Source organism: Primulina eburnea, chromosome 10, assembly GCF_022965805.1.
Source record: "Primulina eburnea isolate SZY01 chromosome 10, ASM2296580v1, whole genome shotgun sequence".
Lineage (NCBI taxonomy): Eukaryota > Viridiplantae > Streptophyta > Magnoliopsida > Lamiales > Gesneriaceae > Primulina > Primulina eburnea.
Window position 1 is genome coordinate 25,790,981 of NC_133110.1, and position 14,841 is coordinate 25,805,821.

The window sequence follows — 14,841 nt, forward strand, 5'->3', positions numbered from 1 at the left end:
GATCTCTAGGTAGTTGGCTATAGGGCAAGTGAGAGATTGTTGATTAGGTTCCCAGCAAGCCAACTTGTGGCTTGAGCTTTTATTGACTCTAATGTAAAATGATCTTTATTTTAATAATATTTTACGTTTATCCAATTATGAAGTTATGCTTTATCTATATATTCACACAAGCTGCATAGATAAAGTCCTTGAATATACAATAGGTAACATGAGGTCTGCCTCACAAAGTATGATTGTGAAATCATTAGGAAGTGTAATGTATATTCTAAACATTTTCATAGTCGAAACAGCCGTCTAAAATAAGAATAAAGATCTCTTGAGCTTGAGACTAACATCTGTGATGTAAACGTCATGTTTCATTGACAAGGGCATGGAGATGTCCAATCATACAGATGGGTGATCATATGATGATGCAATGAACGACCCTCTCTCGGACTGTCTGAAAGGGATCGAATAAGGTGACCGAAAAACACAACGGAAGCTACAAAATTTTCGAAAATCACATTTTCTTGCAAGGAAATTTTCGGCCACCATGTACTAGTGTAGCATATACAAAAACTCAACTTTCAAGCATAGGGTGTTGAGAAAATTACCTATCAATCACAAGGATTGATTTTATGGCTCCAACTAAAGTATAAACACTTTAGCTCTTGATGGATGAAGATCTACAAGCTCCTCCTTTCTTTTGGACTCCTTTCTTCCAATCAAGCCCACCACCAACTTAAAAGATCCACCTTACACTTGCACTAGAAAATGTAGGGCATTTTTCTTTGAGAAGTGAGTTGTTGCTTCAACAAATTGAAGAATAAAATTGGAGGAGAAAGGGGGAAGAAATTTCGGCCATGGTGAGGGGAGGAGAGAGGGAAGAGCATTTTCTTGGTTGAGGAAAAAGTGTGTTCTAGCATGTGCAAGACATGCCTAGTTTCTTGCAAAAGTTGTCTCCCAACCTTTCACCTCCCCATGCATATAATATATGGTTTTAACAAATTAAAAACCATGGACTAAATTTAATTATCTCAAACAAATTTGAGACTAATTAAACATTACTTGAATTTACCCAAGTCACACTAGTTAAATAATTATTTTAATTGAGCTCTACAAGACTCAATATAATTTAATTAATCCAACACTTGAATTAATTTAATTATTTGGACTCTACTAGGTCCACTAGTGTTTAATTAATTCAACACTTGAATTAATTTAATTTAGTCCACAATAATGTTTATGAAAATCACAATTTTCAAATACATTATTTACTTGGCCAAATTTTAATTTAGGAACACTTCCATAAATTAAAATTTACATTTCTCTCATAGAAGTCATACTTCTATTTCATTTACACTTATAAACTCATTTATAAGTCGTTCAACACATTGAACTAATTTCTCCTTTATAGAAGTCATACTTCTAATTTTCCTCACGCTTATAAACTCCTTTATAAGCCGTTCAACACATTGAACTATTTTTACTTCTCAAAGGGATCTAGAAAGCTAGTACTTGTGTGGCCCTCAATGGTTCATTGATACAACTAGCCGTGGGTTCACATCTCTATGTGATTCGGACTAAACATGTCCTTATATGAGCATACCCCAATTGCTCCATTCTTATTTATCAACACCTTGATAATAAGAACGTCAGAACTCAAGTCTGATAGTACCCAACCAATCACGTTAAACGCCTAGCAACATCGCTTACGTGATTCCCTAGGTATCACATGATAGTGCCTGCAAGAACCATTCAATTATGGTTAGCGTACAGTACGGTCCCTTCAACTCATATATCCCGATCGATTCGACAACAATTGGTTTATCGAGAGTTGTCAATGAATCGATACTATGTGTCATGTCGTAGTTGCATCGATGGTGTAATCTATGAAACCCTTTCATAATTACCACCATACTCTGGCCAGAGATTTCGATCTACATACACATGATAACACATAGGATATCCATACCCGAAGGTAAGCGGTGAATCCCCGACTACAATGCATCGACTCCTATGTGTTTCGACAGAACACCCAACCTTGCCACCTAATGACCCATGAGAGTCGGTAAACAAGTCAAAGTGTAATTCTAGCACATAGAGTCTCAATGTTGTCCCGGGTCATAAGGACTAATTCTGTACAACCATAAACTAGGACATTTCCTCTCGATAAGTGAGAACCACTTGGAAAGTCCTTTTATGGAGGGTTGTTCAGTGCACTCTACAAGGAGCACCTATCTGCATGCTCGGACATCACAATGTCCCCTACCAATGAAACATGGTACTCACATCGCAGATACTAGTCTCTAACTCGAGCGGCCTATATCCTTCTCAGTGGCGGCTGAATCGATTAGGAACCGTATAGAATATACAGTATTACAAATATGAGTTTCATGATACTCATCATATGAGCATCTCATATTCTTTCTACTATTTGTATATTCAAGGGCTTTATCTATGCAACTAGCATGGGTATACAGATAAAGATGTGCCAAAGTAATAATTTCAAATATTATTAAAATAAAGATTGCTTATACATAGAGTTTCATTGTGAACACTCGGCCAACACTTGGCTCGACGGGCACCTACTCTAACACTGTCCACGTAGTTCTCGCTTATCGATTGGAATAGTCTGCGGTTATGGTTGTACACGATTAATCCTTTGACCAAGGAAAATGTAGGGGCAATTTGTACTAGCATGCACTTTGATCCGTTTACCGACTCCATCGAGGGTCATCAATTGACGAGGTTGATCAGGGATTCACCGTTTGCCTTTGGGCGAAGATATCCTATGTGATATGATAAATTAATAGTGTAAGGAGTCTCTGGCCAAAGCAAGAAATGTGTTTTAGGAAAATGTGTTTTTTTCTAGTTATAAATATCATGCCACTATTTGTACTCAAAGATAAATCACATCATTATCGAATTCATATGTAACTCTCGTTCACCAATGGTTGCATATTCGATTGGGATATATGTGATGAAGGGACCGTACTGTATGCTAACCAGGACTTAAGGTTCTTGCAGGCACTATCAATGATACCTATGGGATCATAGAGCGATGCTACTAGAAGCTCTTATCATGATCCGATGGGTATAATCAGAAATGAGTGTTGACATTCTTGATCAAGGAGGTGATGAAAAGAATGAGGCTGATTAAGGTAAGTTTGAATAAGAATACATGTTATTATGAATCACATAGAGATGTGAACCCGTGGCTATCTGTAACCTTGAACCATTGAGGGCATACAAGTATCAGACTCTGTGGTTTCATTGAGAAAATCAAAGTTTAAGGAGTTGAGTTTAACAACTATAGTTTGATGAGATCAAATATTATGCTTATAAAGGAGTTTATAAGATGCTTCCATATGATTGAAGAAATGGAGGTTAGCTTAGTTGTTAATTGATGAAGGAAAGTAGAACTTTCTATTTTGGTGAAAGAGTTAACTAAACTGAAAGCTACCCATTATGGTAAGTGAAATTTTTGATCTTGAAATTTTCAATTTTCATTATATGGACAAAACTTGTATCCTTGATACATCGATTCTGTCGGATCGTCGACCGGAGCTATAATGAGTTCACAATTATTTATTTAGTAATTTTAAATTTACTAATTAAATGATAGTACTAGTAGGGATGACTATTAATATGTACAAGTTCTTGTAATATGTTCTAGAGGAGTCTATAATTAATTACTTAATAAGTTAATTATATAAATTAAATAATATAATTAATATGTCTTGGCATGTATTAAACGTACATGTGTAGATATATTAATGTTTATATGTATACACTTTATATAGATATATAAAATATGTGTATATATAATATTAATATATAATGTATTATTAAAAGTTGATAATGCATTCTATATTAATAATATGAGAATTTCATAATGGAATTAAAGAGCCCAGTTGAGATAAGGATTAAAAATCCTGATTAGAAGAGATTCTAATGGGATCAGAAATCACTCTTTATAAATATATCATAAGGGGGCATATAACATAAGAGGATTTTTGCACACAATACAAGCATATAATCCACCAAAATTCCTCCCAATTTCCTTAAGCAAGTATCGGCCATCAAGTTTTTTTCGAAAAAAAGCCGCCACGCCCTGCCACTGCACGGACTCCGGATTTTGGAAATTCGGATGATCTACTCTCAACGCACAAATCGTTTGGCTTCTCTATTGCGATCAATGCGAGGAACACAATCTCTGATCGTGGACCGGATTTGACTATCATGAGGAGGAAGATTCGTTCATAGGGATATACAAGATGAACCATATATGTTAAACTCGGATTAATTTAGTGTCCAGTATTATATATGTGCATGCATCAAATTTAACACCATATGGATGGTTTAATTCATATGATGCCCAAGGACTGTTTCGAATGTCGAACTAAAATTTTAAAACTTACGCTGTGTTTTGGGTACGAGAAAACAGTACCCCAACACTGAGCATCAATAGTGCCCCAACACTGAGAAAACAGTGCCAGATAAACTGGGACTATAATGAATACATGAACAACAAGAATAACAACAATTTATGTGGTTCAGTCTTTTGATTAGCCTAAATCCCCGGGAGGAACAACAATGACTACGAGCGACGTAACTTAAGAAAGTACATACTAAATTAGTATTTGTTCCTACTAAAAATAGGGAAAAATAATTTTTTGAGTTTACTAACTTGCTTAATAATTTTCGATAGTTTGATTTTGGTACTCTAACTTTAATTTTCGGTTATTTTTGTTCAGTTGTTAAAGTGACACTGAAAAATTCTAACATAAGACTTATTAGATGTCACATCAACAATTGAACCAATACGACCGAAAATTAAAAGTTAGTATTTCACAACAAAACTTAAAGAACAAAAAATCAAAATTCAATAAGTTAACGAAAAAATATTAACTTTCCCCGAAAAATAATGTTTGATCGAGTTTGATCAAGGATCCAGTACTCCGATGATGTCCGTTAACAGGTCGGATAAATCGAACTCGACCAAATGACCGGTTCGCGGTCGACGCTCCTTGTTAGGAGGAGCTCCACATATTTAAACAAAAATCCATTCACAAACATCTGAAAGATAGTAGGCACTTTTAGTTAATAATTGCAACATATTTTGTCCTTGTTCGTAGACAACTACGTTGTGTTCATAGGTTTCTCTTTAGGCCTAAGGCCCCCTTCCAAAACTATACCTCATCATCCGCACGTTCCCGCTCGTGGATTAGTGTCTTCTTTTCACCTGATTTGATTTAGAGGTAAGTTTTTTTTATATCACATTGATTTGAAATAATATGTTATAAATGATATTAAATATATATACTACGAATTTGATTTTTTTTGATTAAATTTATTCAAACAACGAAAATTTGTGTCGACTCGAACACACCCTAAGTGATCTAAGACTGTATTTTCGAAAAAATATACAAAGTTCGGAAAAAAAATATGTGGATCCAACAATAGACGAATCAAAATAATATCTTTCTAATAGGGTTTAAAATTTGGATTTTTATTTGTAATTTTTAAGCTTTAAAAAAATTTGATTTATGTACCTAGAATATTAGTGTATTATAATATTATTTGAATTTATGTAGCTATCTACTGAAATTTAATTTTTCTTATATTTTAGTAAGAGATACATGATGAATATCTTAACTTCATTTTAAAAAATAAAAAAATAGATAAATATCTTAATTGTTTTGAGATATTTTATAAGATCACCTCGAACTTTTTTGAAGAAACTAGTAAAAAGGCTTTGGGCTATATATTGTTTGTATTGCAGCAGATTGTTGGGCCTTTAAGTTGGATATTTTTCAAAGATAAAACGAAAATAGAAGATTAAGGCACGTTTTGGAATATATAAATTTTTTAAATATTGTGTCGCTATAATAATAACATAAGAAAATTGATTAAAGATACTAATCATTAATTTCTCATTTTACCAAAAGTGTGACACGGTCTCAACGATCTATATTCATGAAATGAATAGACTAATTGATTCATAACAAAGTAAAAAGTAATATTTTTGACAGACAAGATAATAATTTTAATAGTTCGGATCGGGTCGAAGATTCGTTGCACAAAATTGAATATTGAGATAATCTCATATGAGTTTTTGTGAAAGTTATAAATAGTGGTATCTGTTAGTGCATAGCCCAAGTGTCATCAACAATTATTGCATCCAATTAAAGAAATATAAGTAAAATGAAATTATTAGATACTGATTGATTATTTTTAAAAAAAGTTCTACTCATGAAGGCCCAAAAAATATTTCACCCTAAAAAATATATTATACTAAAATTTAAAAACAAAGAACTATTCAAATATTAAAAAAATAAAAATATTGTAAATACATGCATACATCTAACACATGATATAATAGTTCACATGCTAGTCTACAAGTGGCTTAATTAATAATTAGAAAATTAAGAGAAAAATTCAATCTTGCCGCAAGTGAAGAATATTATTCATCCATTAATATCAAATTTAAATACACAGAAAATTGAGCACCAAAACATCTTAGTTTGAAGGAAATTATTATTTTATTGTTTGGCACAATTTATAATTTATCAACAATTCTAAATTTTACTCATCAGAATTTTAAAAAGTTCCAATAAAGGGGCCCAAGCCAACCCCAAATTGTCAGAAGAGTTCTTGGGATCTAAAACACTTGCCAAGTTCAGAGAGTGATGGATGATCTACCCAGAATGCACATGACTTTGTCAATTGGGATTGCTCATTAAATCACACAGAACCGACTCATTCTTCTTTTTTTTTTCCTGTGGAAATCGCAGTAAGTATTTTTGGGTGCGTATTGAGTAAATTTCTGAATTAAATCATACTAGTTATGTTAATCACATTAGGAAAACCTGTGTGACAAGCTCGTCTGAGAAGGTGTTGGTAGAGGAAATCGAACTTCTGATCATCAGTCCACCAATTCAGATACCCATTCAGGGCAGAACTAACTCATTCTTATCCATCATGCAAAAGATCATGATATACGGTATCTATTTTTTTGTGAGAATTGCAATTTCGTTGTGGTCAGGGAAATTTTATTGTTATAATTTAGTTTCAAAATCAATATCTCACAAACTTGGTATTTTGGTGCCAGAATATATGAAATATCGGTCGAATAAGATCGAGTTTTTATCATTTTGTTAAAAACTATATTTGAGGTAATTGTGCAACTTATATATTTTAAACTGTAAAAAATCCAAATTGATACAATTCAATCGTTATCTTAGCAGTGACTATTAATACACCACAACAATCCCCTTCTAAGAATTGCAAAGATTTTTTGACTCTTAATTGTCTCCTAAAATGCTAAATATTTTTAAACAAGTTTTGAAGAATATTGAAATTTAATTATATATATATATAATATGCAAAATTTATTTGTAGCCATGCCTGTAGAGACTAGATAATAAGATCCCACAACAGCATGTAAGGAGTAGCCCATGCTTCTGAAGAGGTAGCAGCGTAACAATTCAATTACAACTCTTTCAAGAATAAAAAATAGTTTAATAAAAATATTTTAGAAATATCAAAAGTCGATATCAGTTTAATAATTCTAGTAAATTGCAAATGCGGCAGGCATGTATGCAAAATTAATTTAGTATACAAATAAATTCTGGTATTTTATATCTATAAGAAAGGGTATATCGGAATATAGACATATCAAGAAAGAAAGATACTATATATAAAAATTGATCAAATCAAAGGATCAATCTACTAATATAATAAGGAAAACTGAAGCAGTGGAAGATCATGGTTTAGGAGGTAGATTAGATTTTTCTTTCTTTATACATAAGTGTAATATGTTGTAAGCGTAATATGTTGTAAGCGTAATATGTTGTTAATGCTTTCTATTATTTGTAACAATGAAATTCATTATCTCAATGAAATTCATTTTTTTATTATCGAGTATTAACTCTGGTGTTGAGATGTTGTCATCATCAAAAAGGGATATTGTTAGATATCTTAGTTTTGGTGATAACAAGCAATAACTTATTGTATTATATCTAGATGTCGTTTGTTATGCATTACATGTACTCGATCGCTTCACAAGAACCCATTAAATCGTTCATGAAATGCTAAGCTATTCAACTACTTCATCATCAGCAACTTATTGATATATTCGACCGCTCTTGCGCACCACTCTGTGGCACATGAACTACTCAAACTTTTTGCAAAAAAAAAAAAAAAAATTGTACAGACAAGACAATTGTTTTATCACGTTTGGTATGTTTTTACTTAATTATAATAAAATGTCAATCATTATTCCCTCTTAACGTATGTATTAAGATAGGTCTACCAAACTAAATATAATTCTAAAGTAAGAAAATTTAGTGTCTGGTAACGGTTTGGAGAGATGTTTGCAATCTGTTGATCAGTTGAGATGTATTCCATTCAAATCTCTTTCTTTATGACATGATCTCTTACGAAGTTTTGTCTAATATCAATATGTTTTGTACTGGAACGTATCACGAGATTGTATGTTATGCCAATAGCACTTGCGTTGTCATAAAATATGAGAGCTTCATTTTTTCAGATCCCATAATTTCTGCAGTTGTTGTTGGATCCATAAGATTTGTGCACAACAACTTCCGGATACAAGATATTCTACTTCGCCAATTGAGGTGGCAATGAATTTGCTTCTTGCTGAACTAGGAGATTAATTAGTCTATCAACAAGGAATTGACATGATTCACTGGTGCTCTTCCTGTCAATTTTGCAACCTGCGTAGTCTGCATCAAAATATCCAATAAGAATAAAACTTGAGTCTTTGGGATATTGATAGTTTCTTTAAGTTATTTAAGAATGCACTTAGCTGCAGTATGATGAGATTGTTTGGGAGCTGATTGGAATCTAAGATGTAGACAAACTGCAAACATAATATCCGGTCGACAAGCGATTAGATATAACAATGATTCTATTAAACTACAATATATTATTACCTCGACCAGAACTCCCCCTTCATCTTTATCTAACTTGATGCATTCATAGTGGTGCATGCAACAGAGCAGTTGTCAATTCAAAATTTTCTAGATGATTTCTTTAGTATAATTGGATTGATTGATGAATATGCCTTTGTCAAGCTGTTTGATTTGAAATTAAAAAACATGTAAGTTCGCTCATCATGCTCATTGATCGAAGATTTGGTTAGGAATAAATCTAGTAAATGGACTAGGCCAAACTATAGTAAATAGATGATGAGTCCAGGTGTCAATCCCTGAGAGAATAATATTTAATTACTATAATTTATATCACTAACTTAAGCTAGAAAAAATAAATAAAATGATGATATATGAATTATTAGTTCAAACTATTAAATAAAACAATTGTAATAAAAACGATGAAGTCAAAGATCAGGGAGATAATCAACTTCAAATAAAAAACTAAGACACACAACGATACAAAACTTTTTTATGTTGACACATGTTAAAATTCAATTAATTATTTAATTTTGACAATCATAGTGAAATCCTCAATTTATTTATTAAATGATTTCTCAAGTTAACAAACCTATTTAAATCTAACATTCTAATTATTTTAATTGAATTTAATTAGATGAAAATGCATTAAGTTTTTTGTGGAATTTCAATTTTTACCTAAAAACGCATACTGAAACCGAATATTATTTCTAGTCGGTTTAACCATGTGTTGATAACGTCTTTGTTGTTATATTTAATCAATCATCTTTCTATTCATGATTAATCAACAAACATGTAATATTTTATCAGGCTATTAACAAGAAATATTAAACCAACATCAATGAATAATTAAAATCGAGAAAAATAATATAGTATAAATAAACCAATTATCAAACAAAGTATTTTTGGGCTATATCGTGGTTTTAAATCACAATAAATTTATTCCATAAGATTAAATCAAAGCAAAGACACAATTTTTGAATTCACAAGAATAAAATCCAGGAAGGAATAAGAAAATCTCAGTGTCGTGGGCGTGATTCTCTCTTTTGAAGTTGTCTTCCTCCTCTTTCGAACCGTAGCAACTTCCGTCTTCCTCCAAGTCCCAAGAGAAAGTTGTTAACTTCCTCCAAAATCTTATTCTGCCTTCTACTGCTGTATGTGATGTGTTCTCCTTCCTTCTCTTTGTTCTCATTTTTTCACTTATGTTCACATATGTTTTCTTTTCTTGACTTCTATGTTGTTCTCTCCTTTTATCTCCATTTAATGGACCTAATCCTCTATCTTTGAAGCCCTTGTCAAGTTCAAGTTGTAGATAAGATTGTAGAACTTTTATTTTTAAAAGGTGAGACTTCATCTTTACCAAATTTTGCCCAAATTTTGTTCCAAAACTCCATACATAAATAAGATATAAGAATATTTTTTTTCTGTTGGTATTTTGTTGCCTTTGATGTTTTGTGCAATCATCTTGGAATATTGTTAGACTTGAATTTTATTGTGGCGATGTTAACTAAAACCAGCAGACCAGAACAGTAGACTAACTTATCAGAAGCTACTGGTCTAGTAAAACTAAAGCAGTAGAAAGGATAGAAATACAGAACCAGTAGAAAACGTTGCCTAACGTTACTACTTTAATTGTTACCGTAAAAGTTCCTAGTACTAGTATTAATTGCAGTATTAAATACTATACGGAGTCATTTAATGCACTTTACCCAATTAAGTATAAAACAAGACTGATTGTTTTATAGCTTTTCTGCAGGAACTTCTTTTGGTAATAAAGCTGATTGTATCAGTTATCTGGAGGCATCCTCTTATTGTGAACGTTTAACTCAATCGATTATATATACATGGATCAAATTCTTATACGATACGACACTTCGCTTAACATCATTTTCAAGTATCAAAGCTATTTTCACTGATCAGACAATCTCGAAATTCCTTGAGTACTTAGAGTTCAACACAAAGAAAAGTAGCACACGCTTCATAGCTAATATCTGATCTTTTGAAGATCATCTTGTGCTACTGATTCTTACACTCTTCAAAATCTTTACATCACTTATACTTTATCAGGAAGAGTTTGTAATCTGAAAAGATTCTTTTCAGAACTTTGTGTATCACATTATTTGTGAGTTGAGTAACTAAGAGTTTCAGTAGGCTGAGGTGTAAGTCCTTCTGAAGTGGGTGTGTACAAGAGTTTTACTGTAATTTCCAAAGTCTTTTAGTTATAACTTCTGGAAACAGAAGAAGGGGAGACGTAGAAGATTTTATCTTCGAACTTCCATAAACAACTGCTGCCTACTGTCTTTATTGTCTTTCAATTACTTCATCAGATTGTTTCCGCACGTTTTATTGTAATCTAGGTCTAGGTATACGTACAAGATAAACTATTATCTCTAACAGGATTTTAGTACCTCATCAGAAGAGAAAGAAAAATGAGTAGAGTTTATTCACCCCCCCTCTAAACTCAACTTCGATCCTCAACAATTGGTATCAGAGCAGGTTATTCTTGATCGTAAAAATCTACAACAGATGGCACACTTTAGCAAGATCCCTATGTTCTCTAAGGAAGATTTTGATGATTGGAAGATTAGAATGCAAGCTCATCTTGCAGCACAAGATGATGACATGTGGTATGTCATCACAGATGGTCCATTGAAAATATTAAAGCCTAACACAGCTGTTGCTGTTACTGAGGGTGCACCGCAGATGGTTGAAAAATCAAGAAGTGAATGGACCAGTGAAGATAAGAAGAAGGCCAACCTTGATAATGTTGCAAAGGATATATTGTATAAAACTCTCGACAAGAACACTTTTAGCAAGATCAAAATGTGTTCTACTGCAAAAGATATTTGGGAAAAGCTCATTCAAATATGTGAAGGAAATGAGCAGACGAAAGAAAACAAACTGTCTGTAGCAATGCAGAAGTTCGAAAATCTAAAAATGAGAGCTGGTGAAACTCTAAACGAGTTCGATGAAAGATTCAGTAGCCTGGTAAATGAGCTAACAGCTCTGGGTAAAGAGCATAACAACAGAGAAATAGCCCTCAAGGTGATGAGAGCCTTACCCAGAGAATGGGATGTTAAAAAAATGGCTATGAGAGTGTCCAAAGACTTGAACAAGTTGGAACTGCACGACTTATTTGCAGATCTGAAAGCTTACGAGTTCGAATTGAAAGTAAGAAGTGGAGAAGAGCCTTCAAGCCAACCTACCAAGGCTTTTACTGCTACTGCCACTACCTCTTCTACTGCTGCTGCAGTTGTACCTCAAGCACTACCTACTGTGATCATTGACAGTACATTGGAGAAGACTGCTGAACAAATTAGTAGTGATGCTATGTCTTTATTTGTAAAGAAACTCTCCAGGTTCATGAAAAAGAACCATCGAACTTATCAGGGTCCCAATCGCAACTTCAAGAAAGATTCACCATCTGGTGATATGGGATGCTTTAACTGTGGAAAGATAGGTCACTTCATTGCTGATTGTCCTAAACCAAAGAAGGATGACCAGAAGAGAAAGGATCAAAGAGGAATGACAAAAAGTCCAGAAGAGATCGAAAAGCAATGATTGCTGAAGAAAGCAAATCCAAATGGGCGGACTCTAGTTCTGAGTCATCTGATTCAGAAAGTCATTCCAGTGACAGTGATGCAGAAGAAGTCACATGTCTCATGGCAAACAATGATTCAACCTCGACATTTGGAGAGGTATTTGATTTTGAATCTAACGAATTTACACGAACTGATTTGATTGATGCACTACAAGACATGGTAGAAGAGTATTCTAGACTTTCTCAATCTTTTGAAGAAGTTAAGATCGAAAATCAGAACTTAAAGAATCAAAACAGTAAGTTAACTTGCTTGCAAGTAGACAGCTGCAATGATTTACAAGTTAAGATGAGTAAATTAATAACTGAGAATGAAAGAGCCAAAGCAGATTACCAGAAGGTGCTTTCTGAAAACCAGAAGTTGTCGCTACTGGTAAATGCTTGGAACAAGTCTTCTGTTTCACTGGAAAAGATGCAAGAATTACAAAAACAGTCAGGAGATAGGAGTGGTCTCGGTTTTTGTAATAATGAAGGTACTTCTGAAACGAATACTAAGCCAACACTGGATATGTGCAAAGGGAAATATATTCACTTTGTGAAATCCAGCGTGGTACAGAAACCAGAAGTACCTACTGCTTCAGTTGAAAGGAATGTAAATCAGATGAACAGAAGAATGCACTATGGTCTGGGTTACGTTAAACCTAAGGAAAAAGTTGACCAGAGTTCTAGATTCAGAAAATAATTCAACTCTGGAAGACAACATCCTATAAAGGTTAAAAATTACCAGTACTACAACTCTAAACCTGTTCAGAAGAGATACAGACTGGAAAACAGAAACAGAAGTGAGGAACAACACTTTAATATGCATACTGTTAGAAATAACAGACCTTCTGTTGCACACACATCTTTGGATACCCGAAGTACAAGGTCACCAAAAATTGTACAAATGTGGGTCCCCAAAGGACTGCTAAGGCTTGGACCCAAATAGATTTGGGTACCAGATACTAAAATTTGTGTTTGCAGGAACAGCAGAAGGAAGCAGAAGTCAGTAACTCTACATGGTATCTGGACAGTGGATGTTCCAGACACATGACTGGACAGAAAAACCTACTTTCCGAGATAGTGAGTTGCACTGGACCAAAGATAACTTTTGGAGACAACTCAAAAGGTAAAACCATGGGTAAAGGTAAGATTATCCATGGTAAAATAACTATTAATGATGTGTTATTAGTTGACAATCTTTGTTACAATCTAATCAGCATTAGTCAACTATGTGATAATAGTTATTCTGTAGCTTTTCAGAAGCATTCATGTATAGTTAGAGATTCTGCTGATAGTACTGTGTTAACTGGAAAGAGAGAAGGCAACACTTACAGAGTCTCTTGGAACTCAAATCATGTCAATACTCCTACATGCTTAGTTGCTTCTCTTAGCAATAAACACTGGCTATGGCATAAGAAATTGAATCATCTTAATTTCAAGTCAATCAATTAGCTCAAGAAGCAGAATATAGTTGATGGATTACCTGATATTAATTTTGTTAAAAATCATGTTTGTTCTGCTTGTCAGCTTGGGAAACAGATAAGATCCAGTTTCAAGAACAAAGATAGCAAATCAACTTCAAGATGTCTTGAACTACTGCATATGGATCTATTTGGTCCAATCCCTATCATGAGCTTAGGGGGAATGAAATATACTCTTGTTGTTATTGATGATTTTTCTAGATTCACTTGGGTAATATTTCTCGCAGGAAAAGATCAAACCAGTAGCCTCATGATCAAGCTTCTGAAAAGGATTCAAAATGAAAAATCTACTTCCATCATTAAAATCAGAAGTGATCGGGGTACTGAGTTCACTAACAAGTATCTTGAGTTATATTTGAATGAACAGGGGATTCATCATGAATATTCAGCTGCCAGAACATCTCAACAAAACAGAGTAGCTGAGAGGAGAAATAGAACTCTAAAAGAAGCAGCTAGAACAATGCTAGCAGATGCAGACATCTCTCAGCGCTTCTGGGCTGAAGCTATCAATACTGCTTGTTACACGCAAAACAGATCTATGGTCAACAAAAGGCACAATCAGACCCCTTATGAAATATGGAAAGGGAAAAAGCCTAACGTATCTTATTTTCATGTGTTTGGTTGCAAATGTTTTGTACTAAATAATGGCAAAAATCATTTAACTGCATTTGACTCAAAATCAGATGCTGGACTATTTCTTGGTTACTCTGCTGTAAGCAAAGCCTTTAGAATTTTCAACAATAGAACTCTTAATGTTGAAGAATCGATTCATGTTGTCTTCGATGAAGACAGCAGTGCTCCTGAAATATCTAACATATCTGATTTAAGTAACAGGCTAGACAGGATTCACTTGGAACTTGAC